General features: G+C 44.7%; 1 protein-coding gene across 1 annotated transcript in view; it reads right to left on the reverse strand.

Annotated features, from left to right (window-relative positions):
• Nucleotides 1-14,173, reverse strand: part of LOC124802517 (excitatory amino acid transporter 2) — a 294,422-nt gene extending 280,249 nt beyond the window's left edge. The window contains exon 1 of the mRNA XM_047263357.1: nt 14,059-14,173. The gene's annotated coding sequence lies outside the window, so the exon portion shown is untranslated. The remainder of the gene's footprint in view (nt 1-14,058) is intronic.
• Between the last annotated feature and the right edge of the window lie 384 nt (nt 14,174-14,557).

A 14,557-nucleotide genomic window follows, 5' to 3' on the forward strand; every position in this document is an offset into this window, starting at 1 on the left:
TGCCGGCGGTTTCTGTCAGTCAACAGACGAGGTCCCCTGTACGCTTTTGTGCTGTACGTGTCCCTTCACGATCCCACGTCACTATCACATCGGAAACAGTGGACCTAGGGATATTTAGGAGTGTGGAAATATCGCGTACAGACGTATGACACAAGTGGCACCCAGTCACCTGACCACGTTCGAAGTCTGTGAGTTCCGCTGAGCGCCCCATTCTGCTCTCTCACGATGTCTAATGACTACTGATGTCGTTGATATAGCAGTAGGTGGCAGCACAATGCACCTAATTTGAAAAACGTTTGTTTTTGCGTGTGTCCAGATACTTTTGATCACGTAGTGTAGGTTGCATTACACGTAATCCATGTTACTCGGTCGACTTTCGCTTCGCTGATGCAAACTGCAACCCTCTTCCGCTAGAGGGCTACGAATTGTAGCGTTTAAGACCGCGGTGTGTAATTTCACAACGTCGGCTCCTGAGAAACCCCGTACTGTAATCGAGTTTCTAATTCGAAGAGTTCGTTCACACATGGAGCAGCCTCTCCTTCAGCATGACATCTACATCTACATCTACATTTATACTCCGCAAGCCACCCAACGGTGTGTAGCGGAGGGCACTTTACGTGCCACTGTCATTACCTCCCTTTCCTGTTCCACTGGCGTATGGTTCGCGGGAAGAACGACTGCCGGAAAGCCTCCGTCCGCGCTCGAATCTCTCTAATTTTACATTCGTGATCTCCTCGAGAGGTACAAGTAGGGGGAAGCAATATATTCGATACCTCATCCAGAAATGCACCCTCTCGAAACCTGAACAGCAAGCTACACCGCGATGCCGAGCGCCTCTCTTGCAGAGTCTGCCACTTGAGTTTGCTATACATCTCCGTAACGCTATCACGCTTACCAAATAACCCTGTGACGAAACGCGCTGCTCTTCTTTGGATCTTCTCCATCTCCTCTATCAACCCGACCTGGTACGGATCCCACACTGATGAGCAATACTCAAGTATAGGCCGAACGAGTGTTTTGTAGGCCACCTCCTTTGTTGATGGACTACATTTTCTAAGGACTCTCCGAATGAATCTCAACCTGGCACCCGCCTTACCAACAATTAATTTTATATGATCATTCCACTTCAAATCGTCCCACACGCATACTCCCAGATATTTTACAGAAGTAACTGCTACCAGTGTTTGTTCCGCTATCATATAATCATACAATAAAGGATCCTTCTTTCTATGTATTCGCAATACATTACATTTGTCTATGTTAAGGGTCAGTTGCCACTCCCTGCACCAAGTGCCTATCCGCTGCAGATCTTCCTGCATTTCGCTGCAATTTTCTAATGCTGCAACTTCTCTGTATACTACAGCATCATCCGCGAAAAGCCGCATGCAACTTCGGACACTATCTACTAGGTCATTTATATATATTGTGAAAAGCAATGGTCCCATAACACTCCCCTGTGGCACGCCAGAGGTTACTTTAACGTCTGTAGACGTCTCTACATTGAGAACAACATGCTGTGTTGTGTTTGCTAAAAACTCTTCAATCCAGCCACACAGCTCGTCTGATATTCCGTAGGCTCTTACTTTGTTTATCAGGCGACAGTGCGGAACTGTATCGAACGCCTTCCGGAAGTCAAGGAAAATGGCATCTACCTGGGAGCCTGTATCTAATATTTTCTGGGTCTCATGAACAAATAAACCGAGTTGGATCTCACACTATCGCTGTTTCCGGAATCCATGTTGATTTCTACAGAGTAGATTCTGGCTTTCCAGAAATGACATGATACGCGAGCAAAAAACATGTTCTAAAATTCTACAACAGATCGATGTCAGAGATATAGGCCTATAGTATGACAACGCGAGTCCACACACTAGCGCTGCGACATCTGCAACAATCCGACGCCTTGGGTTCATTGCCATCGATCATCCTCCGCACACTCCCGACATGGCCCCATCCTATTTTCATGTGTTCCCAAAACTTAAAGAACACCTTTGCGAACTTCACTTCGACAATGATGACAGTGTGCTAACAGAGGTGACATGGCTGCTCCGTCAACAAAGTCAAACATCCTACATTTACGGAATCAACAAATTGATCTCTCGTTGGGAGAAATGTGTTCGACGCCAGGGAGACTAAGATGGGAAACAAAAATGTAGACGTGAAGAATAAAGATACAGAATGTTAATAACGTTTGTTTTATTTATAATTTTAAGTGTTTTCACGGACGAATTTCGGAGGCTCTATGTTTCAGCACGGCCTCGTGGAACCGGTCGCACTATCGCCTTTATGACGTTTCCTTTTCGGAAGCACCGCACTTTTCCAGAATTATTAAAGGCCCTTAACATTGAATTTGATTGTTCCAGTTAATATCGCTAATTAGTATTATCCCTAATAACTTACAGGAAGTGGCGTGCTCAAGATGTTCGCCGCTAATCTTGTAATCTGGTACTGCCTCATTCTTCTGGTTTGTTACAAGCGTTGTCTTTAATTGATCCTATTTAAGGAGAGCAGAGATTCATTACCTCAGGTGGAAATTTTCAATGTCTTTTTGCAACTCCTTACGCTCTTCCGACGACACTACTTTCCTACACACAACTGCATCGTCAGCAAACAATCTTCCAGCACAGCTGATCGTAAATTGTAGATCGTTTACGCATTGAAAACATTGGAGGTCGTATTATGTTTCTTTAGGGCACACCCCTTGTCACTTCAGTTACATTCGTCATCCAGTACAACGTGCGGGGTTCTGTTGCTCAATTATTGCTCCAGTCACATCTTGTATGGATACACAAGTAAACTAGACAGCACATCTTTCCGTACTGTTGACCGTGGGCTGGAAAAATGTTTTGACTGCACGAGCGCTAACACTACCCGAGGCACGGGCACTTGCTGCGTGGTCAGTTACAGCAACAGCAACCTCGTCAGTAACTTCCATTAGGATGGGACGCCTTCCTCTTTCAGGTGCCACACCAGGCTCACCCGTATTTTCGACTTTCATCATCATCATCATCATCATCATCATCATTATTATTAAACCAGTTAATAACATCAAGCCTCTCCTCCTACTTTTCAGTCGACGATTCTCAATGCAGCAATGTAAATGCTGCCATTCACATCAAATGGTTTCGCTAACAGCGCACAGCCTCTCTTCTTGATAGCCACACTGTTCACTCACGTTATGGCTTGTAATTTGACAGCGTGGATGTCACTCTGTCATAAAAAAAATGTGTGTGTGTGTGTGTGTGTGTGTGTGTGTGTGTGTGTGTTTCGTAAATATTTGAAACCGTGTGTCATGTTTCTTGCTCTCAGTCTAAAATAATGGATCAATATAACTTGGCTCTTTGAACATCATGATCTGCGATGCTTTTTCACCACTACACTTCTAAGAAGGTGGTGGTTCTTACCACAACAGCGGTTCTCTCCATATAATAAGCGGTATGTGTACCAAGTTTGGTTGAAATCGATCCAGTGGTTTAGGAGGAGATGTGCAAAACACACACACACATACACACACACACACTTTTATAATATGTATGGATATATTTATTCAGAACATTAGTGGGAGCAAGGTAAAGCTCCCAATGTGTTTAACCCCTCTGGATGTCACGTAATCCCGCGCATTACTCAGATGTGTCTCGAATGGAAGCTGTTTCACTTTTATGTACATCGCCATTATTTCATCTCGGGGTATCGCAGTGACGTCTGCAGTACGAGTGAAAATTATGCTACGTGGCTGCTGAAGTACAATCATGGTGGTTTCCTGGACAGGCAGTCGCGGTGCTTTATATACAGAGCTGCCCTACTGTGTGACACCCTAAACGAAAGAACAGTCTTTGCGTAGGAGAATAGAGGCACACCTGGATAAGGCTTCCGCCGTCATTTCTCGTTACCGCGGCGTGCATATAGGTAGGTCTTCCCTATTTGTGTGGAGCTTCTCAGCAGACCAACTGTTTCCTCCGCGCGCTATTTTTGTGCTCGCATGTGCGAGAATTACTTCTTGAATGGGTCGAATTTTGAGATTTGTTATTCGCTGGAGCTTTGAAGGGGACATGAAGCGGCATTCGCTCTTTTGGGTTCGGTCGTCTGTTGTTCAGCATTCTGCCAGCGTTTTCGACAGCCGGGCTTGTATGCAGATTCGTTAGAAGAGAAATGAGAGCGTTACAAATGGTCCCATTCTTATACAGAGCGTGCAAACATTTCGGACAATACAAGTGATTCTGCCATTAGTTTATTGAGCAGCAAGACATACCGTGAATCAATTTTCTATCTGTATTCTAGCTGAATCGCTACTTGGTGCAGCCTGTCAGCGTGTACAGTAACTGCTAACTGCGTGCACCAGTAACTTACATGGGGCGTGCTATACTGTCACTGTGAAACTCCAAAAGTAACTATTAGGGACCTGCCTGGAACACTATCTTATTTCTCTCCAATAGGAATTTTTGGCTGATTAGTGAAAAGGCATACGTCATTTTAGGAACCATAATATTTGTCCTATGTGGAGCGGGCGCAACATCTGTTTCCTGTTCCAGAATGCGAGACATGATTAACTCTTTAAATCTGTAAGTACTACTGTTGAACGAACATCGAAAACAGAGCATCGTAGTAAATAGGGATGTAATCTTTAAATCTGATTGTAAAGCAAATCTAATTCTTTGAAAGTGAGAAACTGAACGTGTTGGCAGCCTAATTTATAGAATAATGCACCACGTGCAATCTAGCGAAATACTAAACAACTGCTACAAGCAATCCTTACATCATTTCAATAAATTTGTTCAGAACTATGGTGCTCAACATTGCGCACTTTCACGTCGTTCACAGAAATTAAAAAATATTGTGACAGGTGAATATTATTTTAAACCAGCTACAAAATAAATGAACGGGTATTAAAACACAAAAGAGCTCTTTTGAAAAGCAGAACTTGTCACAGAAGTGTGATTTTACAGGCCATATTTGTATACGGTAATAGGCAATGTGAAATGATTCTGAAGTGTAACAAGGAGATGTCTTTAGAGTTTGATTACAAAATGTCTCGAAACATCCATATTGCTTTCTGTATTACTGATGCACCTATACAGTCTATTATGTAGAGTCACTTGTGAAACAGGAATTGCAATCCCTACTTTTTTTGTGGAAGATCTTACCTGAATAACACCTGTCACTGAACAGAAACGTCATCATAAGTGTGTAATTCACGTCATGGTAGCTTAGCTGCAGAAATGAAATTAAGTATCTTCTGCTGATGCTACAACACTAGAAACTATTAGACTAGAAAATAATCACACACACACACACACACACACACACACACACACACACACACACACACACACACACACACACACTATATGTGATCAAAAGTATCCGGTTGAAAATGACAAGTTCGTAGCGCCCTCCATCGGTAATGCTGGAATTCAATATGGTGTTGGCCCACCCTTAGCATTGATGACAGCTTCCTCTGTCGCAGGAAAATGCTGTAAGAAATTACCTTTGTAGACTCATTGCATTTTCCCAGTATCTACCAATGAATCGAAATCTGTCACAGACTTTAACTACGAAGAAACCCATGTGAGCCGGCCGGAGTGGCCGAGTGGTTCTAGGCGCTAGTCTGGAACCGCGTGACCGCTACGGCGGCAGGTTCGAATCCTGCCTCGGGAATGGATGTGTGTGAGGTCCTTAGGTTAGTTAGGTTTAAGTAGTTCTAAGTTCTAGGAGACTGATGACCTCAGATGTTAAGTCCCATGGTGCTCAGAGCCATTTGAACCATTTTTTGAAACCCATGTGATTCCTCCACTTTATATTCCCTCAAATTGTTACGCCTAGTAACTTTAAAGACGTCACTGATTTCAGTTGTACTTATTGACATTTTAGTCATTCGATACAATTATTTTTGAGTTATGCGAAGTGCCTAATTTTACATTTTCGTATAGTTAAATCAAGTTTCCAGTCCTTTCAATGTTGTGAAATCTTACCAAGGTTTGACTGAACAATCGTGCAGGTTTTTCCAGCTGAACTTCATTGTAGCCGACTCCATCATTTGTGAAGAGTCTGAGGTTACTGTTAATTATGTCGGCAAGGTCGTTGATGTACAACATGGACCGCATGCTTTCTCCTTGGGGAACACTGAAGTTATTTCTACATCTATAGATGACTCTCCATCTCGCCAGCGCAAACACAATTGACACCTTCACTGCGCGATAGCGGAAGTAATGTTACCGACGACAGTGACACTAAAGAGGAGTCACAAAGTCAGCTTTGCAAAATTCCTACCCTAAAGAAGTAGAAATCATCGGCGTAGCAAAGCAGCTTAAATCATTTAATAGAGACAAGTCCTCTGGTCAAACTGTATACTAATTAGATTCCTTTCCGAGTATGCTGATATAATAACACCGTACTCAACAATCAGCTCGCTCCGTACCAAAAGACCGGAAAGTTGCACAGGTCACACAAAGAAAGGAAATAGGAGTAATCCGATGAATTTTAGACGCATATCACTAACGGCTATTTGCGGCAGGATTTTGGAACACACACTGTTTTCGAACATCATGAACTACCTCGAGGATAACTATCTGTTGTCACAGTCAGCGCGGATTCAGGAAATACAATCAGCTCTTTATTCGCACTAAGTAAGGAGTCCTTATTTCTAGATTACCAAAAGGCTTTTGATACCGTCCCTCACAGGAGGCTTCTAATCAAGTTTCGTGCCCTTGGAGTATCGTCTCAGTTTCGCGGCTGTATTCGTGATTTCCCGTCTAGAAGATCACAGTTCGTAGTAACTGACGGAAATTCATCGAGTAAAACAGAAGTGATATTTGGTACTCCAGAGGAAATGTTATTTGCCCTCTGCTGTTCCTATTCTACATAAACTATTTAGGAGACGGTCTGAGTAGCCGTCTTATTGTTTGCAGGCGAAGCTGTCATTTACACTCTCGTAAAGTCATGAGATGGTCACAACCAACTGCAAAATAATTTAGAGAAGATATCTGTATGATGAGAAAAGTGACAATTGACTCTAAATGAAGAAAAGTGCGAGGTCATCCACTTGAGTACTAAAACGAATCCGTTACATTTCAGTTACTTGGTAAAGCATACAAACCTTTCACCTGTGAAGTCAGATACTTAGATATAACAATAACGTATGAATTAAATTGCAGTGATTACATAGATAATTTTGTGGGAATGCAAATCAAAGTCTGCGTTTCTTTGATAGAAAACTTAGAAGATTCAACCAGGTATGCTAAGAACACTGCCTTACACTACGATTGTCTACCCTCTGCTAGAGTATTGCTGTACGGTGAGAGATCCTCACCAGATAGGATTGACGGAGGGCATCGAAAAAGTTAAAAAATGGCAACTCGTTTTATATTATCGCTAAACAGGAGAGAGAATCACAGATATGATACGCGAATGGGGCAAGCAATTAATAAAACAAGGCTTTTTCGTTGCTGTGAGAGGAGGAAAATAAAAGTACACTAAAAAAGGGAGGAAGAGGAAAAGTACGAGAAGAGGAAAAGTACGAGAAGAGGAAAAGTACGAGAAGAGGAAAAGTACGAGAAGAGGAAAAGTACGAGAAGAGGAAAAGTACGAGGAAGAAAGGAAGGAGCAATAAAGTGAGAATAAGGACAAACATGGAACTGAGGAAAAGAAAAAAAACCATGAGAATGAGGAAAAGGAAATGAAAAAGCAGGAGGAGGAGATGGAAAAGTAAAACCAAGAGGTGTCGTAATATATGATTCAATAGAAAATAATGCCTATGAAGTTGTAGAAATCAATTTAATGGCCGGCCGGAGTGGCCGTGCGGTTCTGGGCGCTACAGTCTGGAGCCGAGCGACCGGTACGGTCGCAGGTTCGAATCCTGCCTCGGACATGGATGTGTGTGACGTCCTTAGGTTGGTTAGGTTTAATTAGTACTAAGTTATAGGCGACTGAGGACCTCAGAAGTTGAGTCGCATAGTGCTCAGAGCCATTTGAACCATTTGAACCAATTTAATGCGAGAAATTTGGCTTTTCAGTTTTAAATTTAACTAGCGAAAGCTTTACTTTTACACAAATGGCTGAACATATTGGATGTGCCAATCAGATCATGAGAATTTGTTGACATTTCACCAGGAGTTACAAACTTTATAGTTCAGTTTGTGATTTGGAGTACAACAAGCGTATCTACCTTCGACGTGCACGTCATACAACTGAATATGATATATTAAAATTCCTCACAAAGGTGATCTGTTACTCAAAACCGAATGTAGCTATATAACCTATTCTGAACTGATATGTTCAGTTATAGTCATCTGCAAAAGAACTTGTTTTGGAACATGGCGTCTCTATCACGAACAATCATCAGGGGTAATAAATCATCCACACTTTCCCACAACGAAGCTTTAAAAACGTCAAGCATCTACAGTACAAAGTACGTATCAATAGCCATAATTGCAACACCGGAAGTGATGCGAAATGAAGAAGTTCAACATCTCGTCAGTGCTGGCGTAATTGAAGACAGACGTAACTCAACTAGAATTAAATTATCAAAAAGCTAAATGTGTTAATAAAATGTCCTGAATCTGTCTGCTTCACAAATAGCTCGTGCTTATTCTGCTTCTTTACTCATAGGAAAGGTGCATATGCAATTTCTATACCATAAACCTCTATCATTGTTGAGCTCGCGATCTCTATTAAGAAGCTCTAAGACCTGGAAAGCTCTCAAGCAAAACGCTTGTCCTTTTCGAGAATGCTCCAGTCACGTGGATGATATAGCCATGGCAGCCATACCAACAGACAGTTTCTTAAGAACTGCGCAAGAGAGGCTCCAGGAAAAAACGAAGCATTCATACAGTCACAATGTACGAGAGGTGAAGGGGGAATTACACTGAACAAAGTGAACTAGAGGATGCCGCCATTTTGCAGAAGCAGCGCTCGTGTCTCCACAGCGATGGAATACTGTGGTGCATCACGTGACTGGGCATCGTCACATGGGGATTCGTCTGTGTGACAGTCGAGGGTCGGATGGACAAAGGACGCGAAATCAACGCGTTTGAATTGGGCCAAATTGAGTCTTCCTTGGGCCGACAGTCGTACGATTGGTTTGATGGGCCTCCCACGACTTCGTCTGCTGTGGCACTCTCTTCATCTCACAGCAGCATTTACACCCAACGTTATCAATTATTTTTTGGATGCATTCCCTTCTTTGTCTTCCGATACAACTTTTTTCCTCTGCAGCTACTTCTAGAACTGTGGAACCTGTTGCCTGATGTACTGACAAGTCCTATCGTCCTCTGTCTTCTTTTAGCTGGTCTTTCCCACGTGTTCCTTTTCTCATTTGTTCTGCAGAGAACGTCATTTATTTACCAATCCGCTTAAATTTCATCATCCAGCTGTAACAGTACACTTAAAAGGCTTCGATTATCTTTCCTGTTTTCGTACAGCCCACGAGCCACTTCCGTAAAATTCTGTGCTCGAGATGAACGGTCTCAGTATATTTTTTCCAAATTAAGGGGAGGAATGCTCTCATTATCTACCCCAGCCGGCTTCGCCTTTCATGTGATTTGCTCCCATGGTAGCAGCATTACATCGCTTCATCTACAGTGTGCCCCCCCCCTTTTGGTAAGAGCACGACTAATTTAATTTTTGGTTCTCCTTCGTATTTTCGTCTTCCCTTGGTTTACTCTCAGTCTACACTGGTTCTTAGGTACACAGGCTGGAAAGGTAGATGAGAAAGATTACTTGTCTACATCATTCGCTTTTTAATCCGATAATTTATCCCTTTGTATCCATTCTTATTTTTCCCCACTCATGATTGTTGTATTTAATATTGGTCCACCCTAATAGCTGAATGATTGCCAGCATGGTAGCTCAGCGTGTTCAGTCAGAGAGCTGGTTGGCCTCTGTAATAAAAAAACTGAGTGGAAGTATCAATATACGAACTTGACCAGATGTCATGTGACGTCCACGACGACCAAACAACGATAAAAAACGATCAAAATGCAAAAAAAGGGGTCAGTGTGACGGACTGCCGTCCTAAGGGGTCCGGGTTCGATTCCCGGCTGTGTCGGGGATTTTCTCCGCTCAGGGACTGGGTGTTGTGTCGTTTTCATCATCATTTCATTCTCATCTGGCGCGCAGGTCGCCCAGTGTGGCGTCGAATGTAATAAGACCTGCACCAAGGTGGCCACACCTGCCCCGTAATGGGCCTCCCAGTCAATGACGCGAAACGCTCATTTCCGTTTATTTAATATTGTGTATTAACCATTTCACTGGCGTATGCATTTGACACATATTAAACTACCACCGTGTATTTACCTCTTCCTCCCCCCATCTGACCACCTCATCCTCCATCTCTGTCTACCTCGTCCTCCCCTCTCTGTCTCTTCATCTCCTCCTCCCCCATCTTTGTCTATTTACTCTGCTCCCCTCTCTCTGTCAATATCTTCCTCCCTACGTTTCTCTCTCCACCTCGCTTCTCTGTTTACACTCGCCCACTACTGCCCTATACCTTCCATCTGCCTCATGCATCTCCCTATTCTCCCTCTCTCTCTTTCCTCGTCTTCTCACTCTGTCTGTCCCACCCTCTATCCATTTCAAACTGCCCACAGCCATGCTCATCAGTAAATGTAGCCCCTCTAATATAGTTCATTAAAACAGGCCAATACTACCACAACGCACTTGCCATGCAGGGCAGGCTACATGTCAGGGGCCTGAAAATAATTTGCCCCTGACATAAAGGCTGCAATGCAAAGCAGGTTGATACTGTTTCAATGTAACACACCTGTCGTGCAGGCCAGCCTAAATGCCAGGGCCTGGGAATCCTTATCTTGCTCCTGCTATACAGACTGTCCTACAAAGAAGGTTGATTTGTTAGACCAATGCTGTCTCCACATAATGTGCCTATCATGCAGGGCAGCATAAGCAAAGGGTTGGAAAAACCATTTCTGAGCCTGTATCTCCACACTTACTGTTTCTGAGCCAAATTTCGTTGAAATCTAACCAGGGGTTTGGGATGAGACCCAGAACATATGCATGCATGCACAGTCAATAAATCAATCAATCTGCTTTATGTACAATAATTGGCAAATTTTTCCTGTATCCCTTACCTATTTTTATCTGAGGATTTAGCGCTCTCTAATGCTTTTTGTGGGTTAACAAATCCTATGAAGTAGTCTCTTTTTCTTAAGTTTTGCTTCCATTGTCTATTGTAGCTATCTGACATAGATATTCCCTTACAAATGTCGCAGGGATAGTGTTCTCACTTATCATCATGACAAAGATGTACTGTCAGTACATAGATATGGGGAAACTACCGCTACAGTTAGTTACTGTGGGCAACGCCATGTTGATCACTGTCAACTAACATAGATGGTAACTACTGATGAGTGAGCTCCAGTGCAGTTCAATCCTATACAACAACTAGTTAGCAGCCATACCACCATGAACTACGATTTTACAAAGTGGTACAGAAGCCATCGTCCAACACACCACCAGAAGAATGGTAAATATATGTCTAGAAACCATATACATCCAGCTGGCAACAGCAAACCATTCGAGCAGTTGGTGGAAGTATTGAAACAGCAGCCAGTGTGTCACCAGCCAACAGTTACAAGAACCATTCCAATCCAGTACTTTCCACATACCATTCTGCATGACAATGTATCACCCCATCACTCTCAAATTCTATCAGAATTTCTTTTGCTGAACACTTCATGCACGTCACAGTGCTTGTGTTCTCATTCTCCTCCTCCTCCTCCTCCTCCAACATTCTTTAGTTCACCTGTCATCAACACTACTGACTGCATCTGGAATGCTGTCATCAGATGAGATGTGTGCGCCTTCGACCCACTGAGCAGTGAGCAGCATTTGAGGTGTCACTATGTTATGGAGTCAATGTTGCTTGTCGCCACTGTCGTCAGGGCAGACACAGGTCATCATACTAAGTTCTCTCTTATTCAGTTTGACAAGAATTTTTAACATTCTGAGAGCTATCTCAAAATAATGAGAGATTTTTACTGTAGCACTAGAGTTGGCAGAACTGGAACACATTGCATACAGGGGTGATCTTGCAGAAGAACTGCAGGAAATGATCCGTGACAAGATACACAGCAGAACAGGCCATATGCGCATATAGCCAGAAATTCGTTAGAAGTGAGGTACACCAACCTGAAGCAGGGAATAAGATATATTTGACAGTGCAAGTGTCAATGATTGAAACAGAGGTGAGAGGATACCAGAAAAGTAGGAATGTTCTGTGTGTACCAACGTTTTAGCTCCACACTCAAGAGAGTGGTGAAGTCGAGCCTCATCATGTAACCACATTTCCTTTGTGCCATTTAAGGCACGTCTTCAAACAGGGGAGGCAGGGTCACTCGCAATATGTGCCAATATGCCCTAGCTGTGAGGCACTGTGGAAGGATGACTGGTCTGACGAGACGTTCACCAGTAATGTAATAAAATGAAACACCTGCAGCCATCTTTTTTGTGTTATTTCATTATATTGCAACCAGCTTCTGTGACTCAGTACACAATCTTCAGTCCTTCACCAACGGTGAGGGGGAGAACTTCCATCAGGAGACGTTGTAGGTATTTCATTTTATTACATAAGTGAATGGCTGAAGTCCTGCAGATCATTAATCACATGAATGGTCATAAAAACCTTCGCCAACAACCTCCATCCAAATACTGATGCTGAACTGCTGGTGACTGATTGCTTTCACCATACTGTGAGGTTACTTCATAGCCCACAGGTGGGTGTTGGCAAGGCTGGCAGTGCTACACCTCGTAAAGACTGATCTCATCTATGAATAACTTTGGTGACAAATCACAGCACCTTGGTGGCCTGTGTGACGAATCGACGACCAAACAGACATCCTTGAAGCAAATTCATAGATGATAAGGCCTGCACACGTTGTAAGTGATACAGATAGTGGCAGATGTCATGGAGAACATTCCACACGATTGTCCGGTAATCCCCACACTGGTGGGCCATCTTCCTGCTGTCGATACAGTGGGCACTGTCGATGACTTATCTAGAGCTTCATGTTGATGTACCTTACTTGGAACGTATTTCTGGCGATGTTCAGATGAACATTTTTGCTTGTTGTCCTGACAGGTATCGTTTCCTGCAGTTCGTTACCATTTAGCAAAATCATTCCGTGTGTTCCTGTTTCATCTGAATTAGGGTATTTAGCAGACATGTTGTTCATCGTACCGACATTACTAACAATCGACGAGTATGCCTTTCAGTAAAATATCTGCTGTGTTTGCCATTTACAGTTTAGGGCAATCAGAATGACTATTTATTTGATGTTCCCTCATGACTGCTTTGATATTGATCCAGTGTTGGACCACTGCTTTAACTGTCACAGCCTAGATGAGGTGCCAGTTCTGAAAATAATCAAGCAAAAAACAGTGTGGATTGCAGTGCTTTTCTTAAATATGAGGAATCAATAAAAATCAGCTGAAGTGAGTTAATAATGGGGAATGTAGAGAAGAGGCCAGATGAGGAAAAAAGTAGAGGGGAAAGTGGCGAGGAGCAGGGAGAAGAGGGGACTTGAAGAGGAGCAGGAAGAGGGACGGAGAAGAGGGGACTTGAAGAGGAGCAGGAAGAGGGACGGAGAAGAGGGGACTTGAAGAGGAGCAGGAAGAGGGACGGAGAAGAGGGGACTTGAAGAGGAGCAGGAAGAGGGACGGAGAAGAGGGGACTTGAAGAGGAGCAGGAAGAGAAAGTGGGGGGAGAAGAGGAGCGGGAGGAGGAAGTGGAGGGGGAGGAGGAAGTGGAGGGGAGGAGGAGGAGGAAGTGGAGGGGAGGAGGAGGAGGAAGTGGAGGGGGAGGAGGAGGAGGAAGTGGAGGGGGAGGAGGAGGAGGAGGAGGAAGTGGAGGGGGAGGAGGAGGAGGAGGAAGTGGAGGGGGAGGAGGAGGAGGAGGAAGTGGAGGGGGAGGAGGAGGAGGAGGAAGTGGAGGGGGAGGAGGAGGAGGAGGAGGAAGTGGAAGAAAAGGGGAGTGTGGAGATCAGTGGTGGATGAGGCAGACCATGAGCAAAGTTTCTGAACTTTGGCGTGCTGGGGACTGGGACTTACCGGCGGTGACGCCCAGGACGACGCCAGCGACGGTGAGCAGCAGCAGCAGGTTCTGGTGCAGCCAGCGGCGCGCCGCCTTGGCGCTGAAGCGCGGCCTCCGCGGGGCCCCGGCTGCCGCCGCGCCGCCCCCGCCGGCCGCTTCCGCCGCCTCCGCCTTAGCGCCTAGGCCTCCGTCACCGCCGCCCCCGCCGCCTTCCCCTGCCGCCGGCGCCATCTTGGACAGGATGTAGTCTGGAAAGCGGAGCGTCTTGTCCATGACGCGGTACAGCTGCGGGAAGCCGTCGCGCACGGGGCCTAGTAGGACCTCTCTCGTGAACAGCACCGTCTTGGCGCCTCTGGTAGTCGCGCTTGCCCGAACACCGGCGCCGCCGCCTGTACTGGTCTGCTGCCCCGCTCTGGCGGACACAGGGTGCTGTGCTGTGCTGCGCTGCGCCTACCGCCTGTGCCTGCCGCTACCCGCTGCGCGCCTGGAGGTCGACTGGCGGCCGCCCCGCCTCTC

Source organism: Schistocerca piceifrons, chromosome 6, assembly GCF_021461385.2.
Source record: "Schistocerca piceifrons isolate TAMUIC-IGC-003096 chromosome 6, iqSchPice1.1, whole genome shotgun sequence".
NCBI lineage: Eukaryota > Metazoa > Arthropoda > Insecta > Orthoptera > Acrididae > Schistocerca > Schistocerca piceifrons.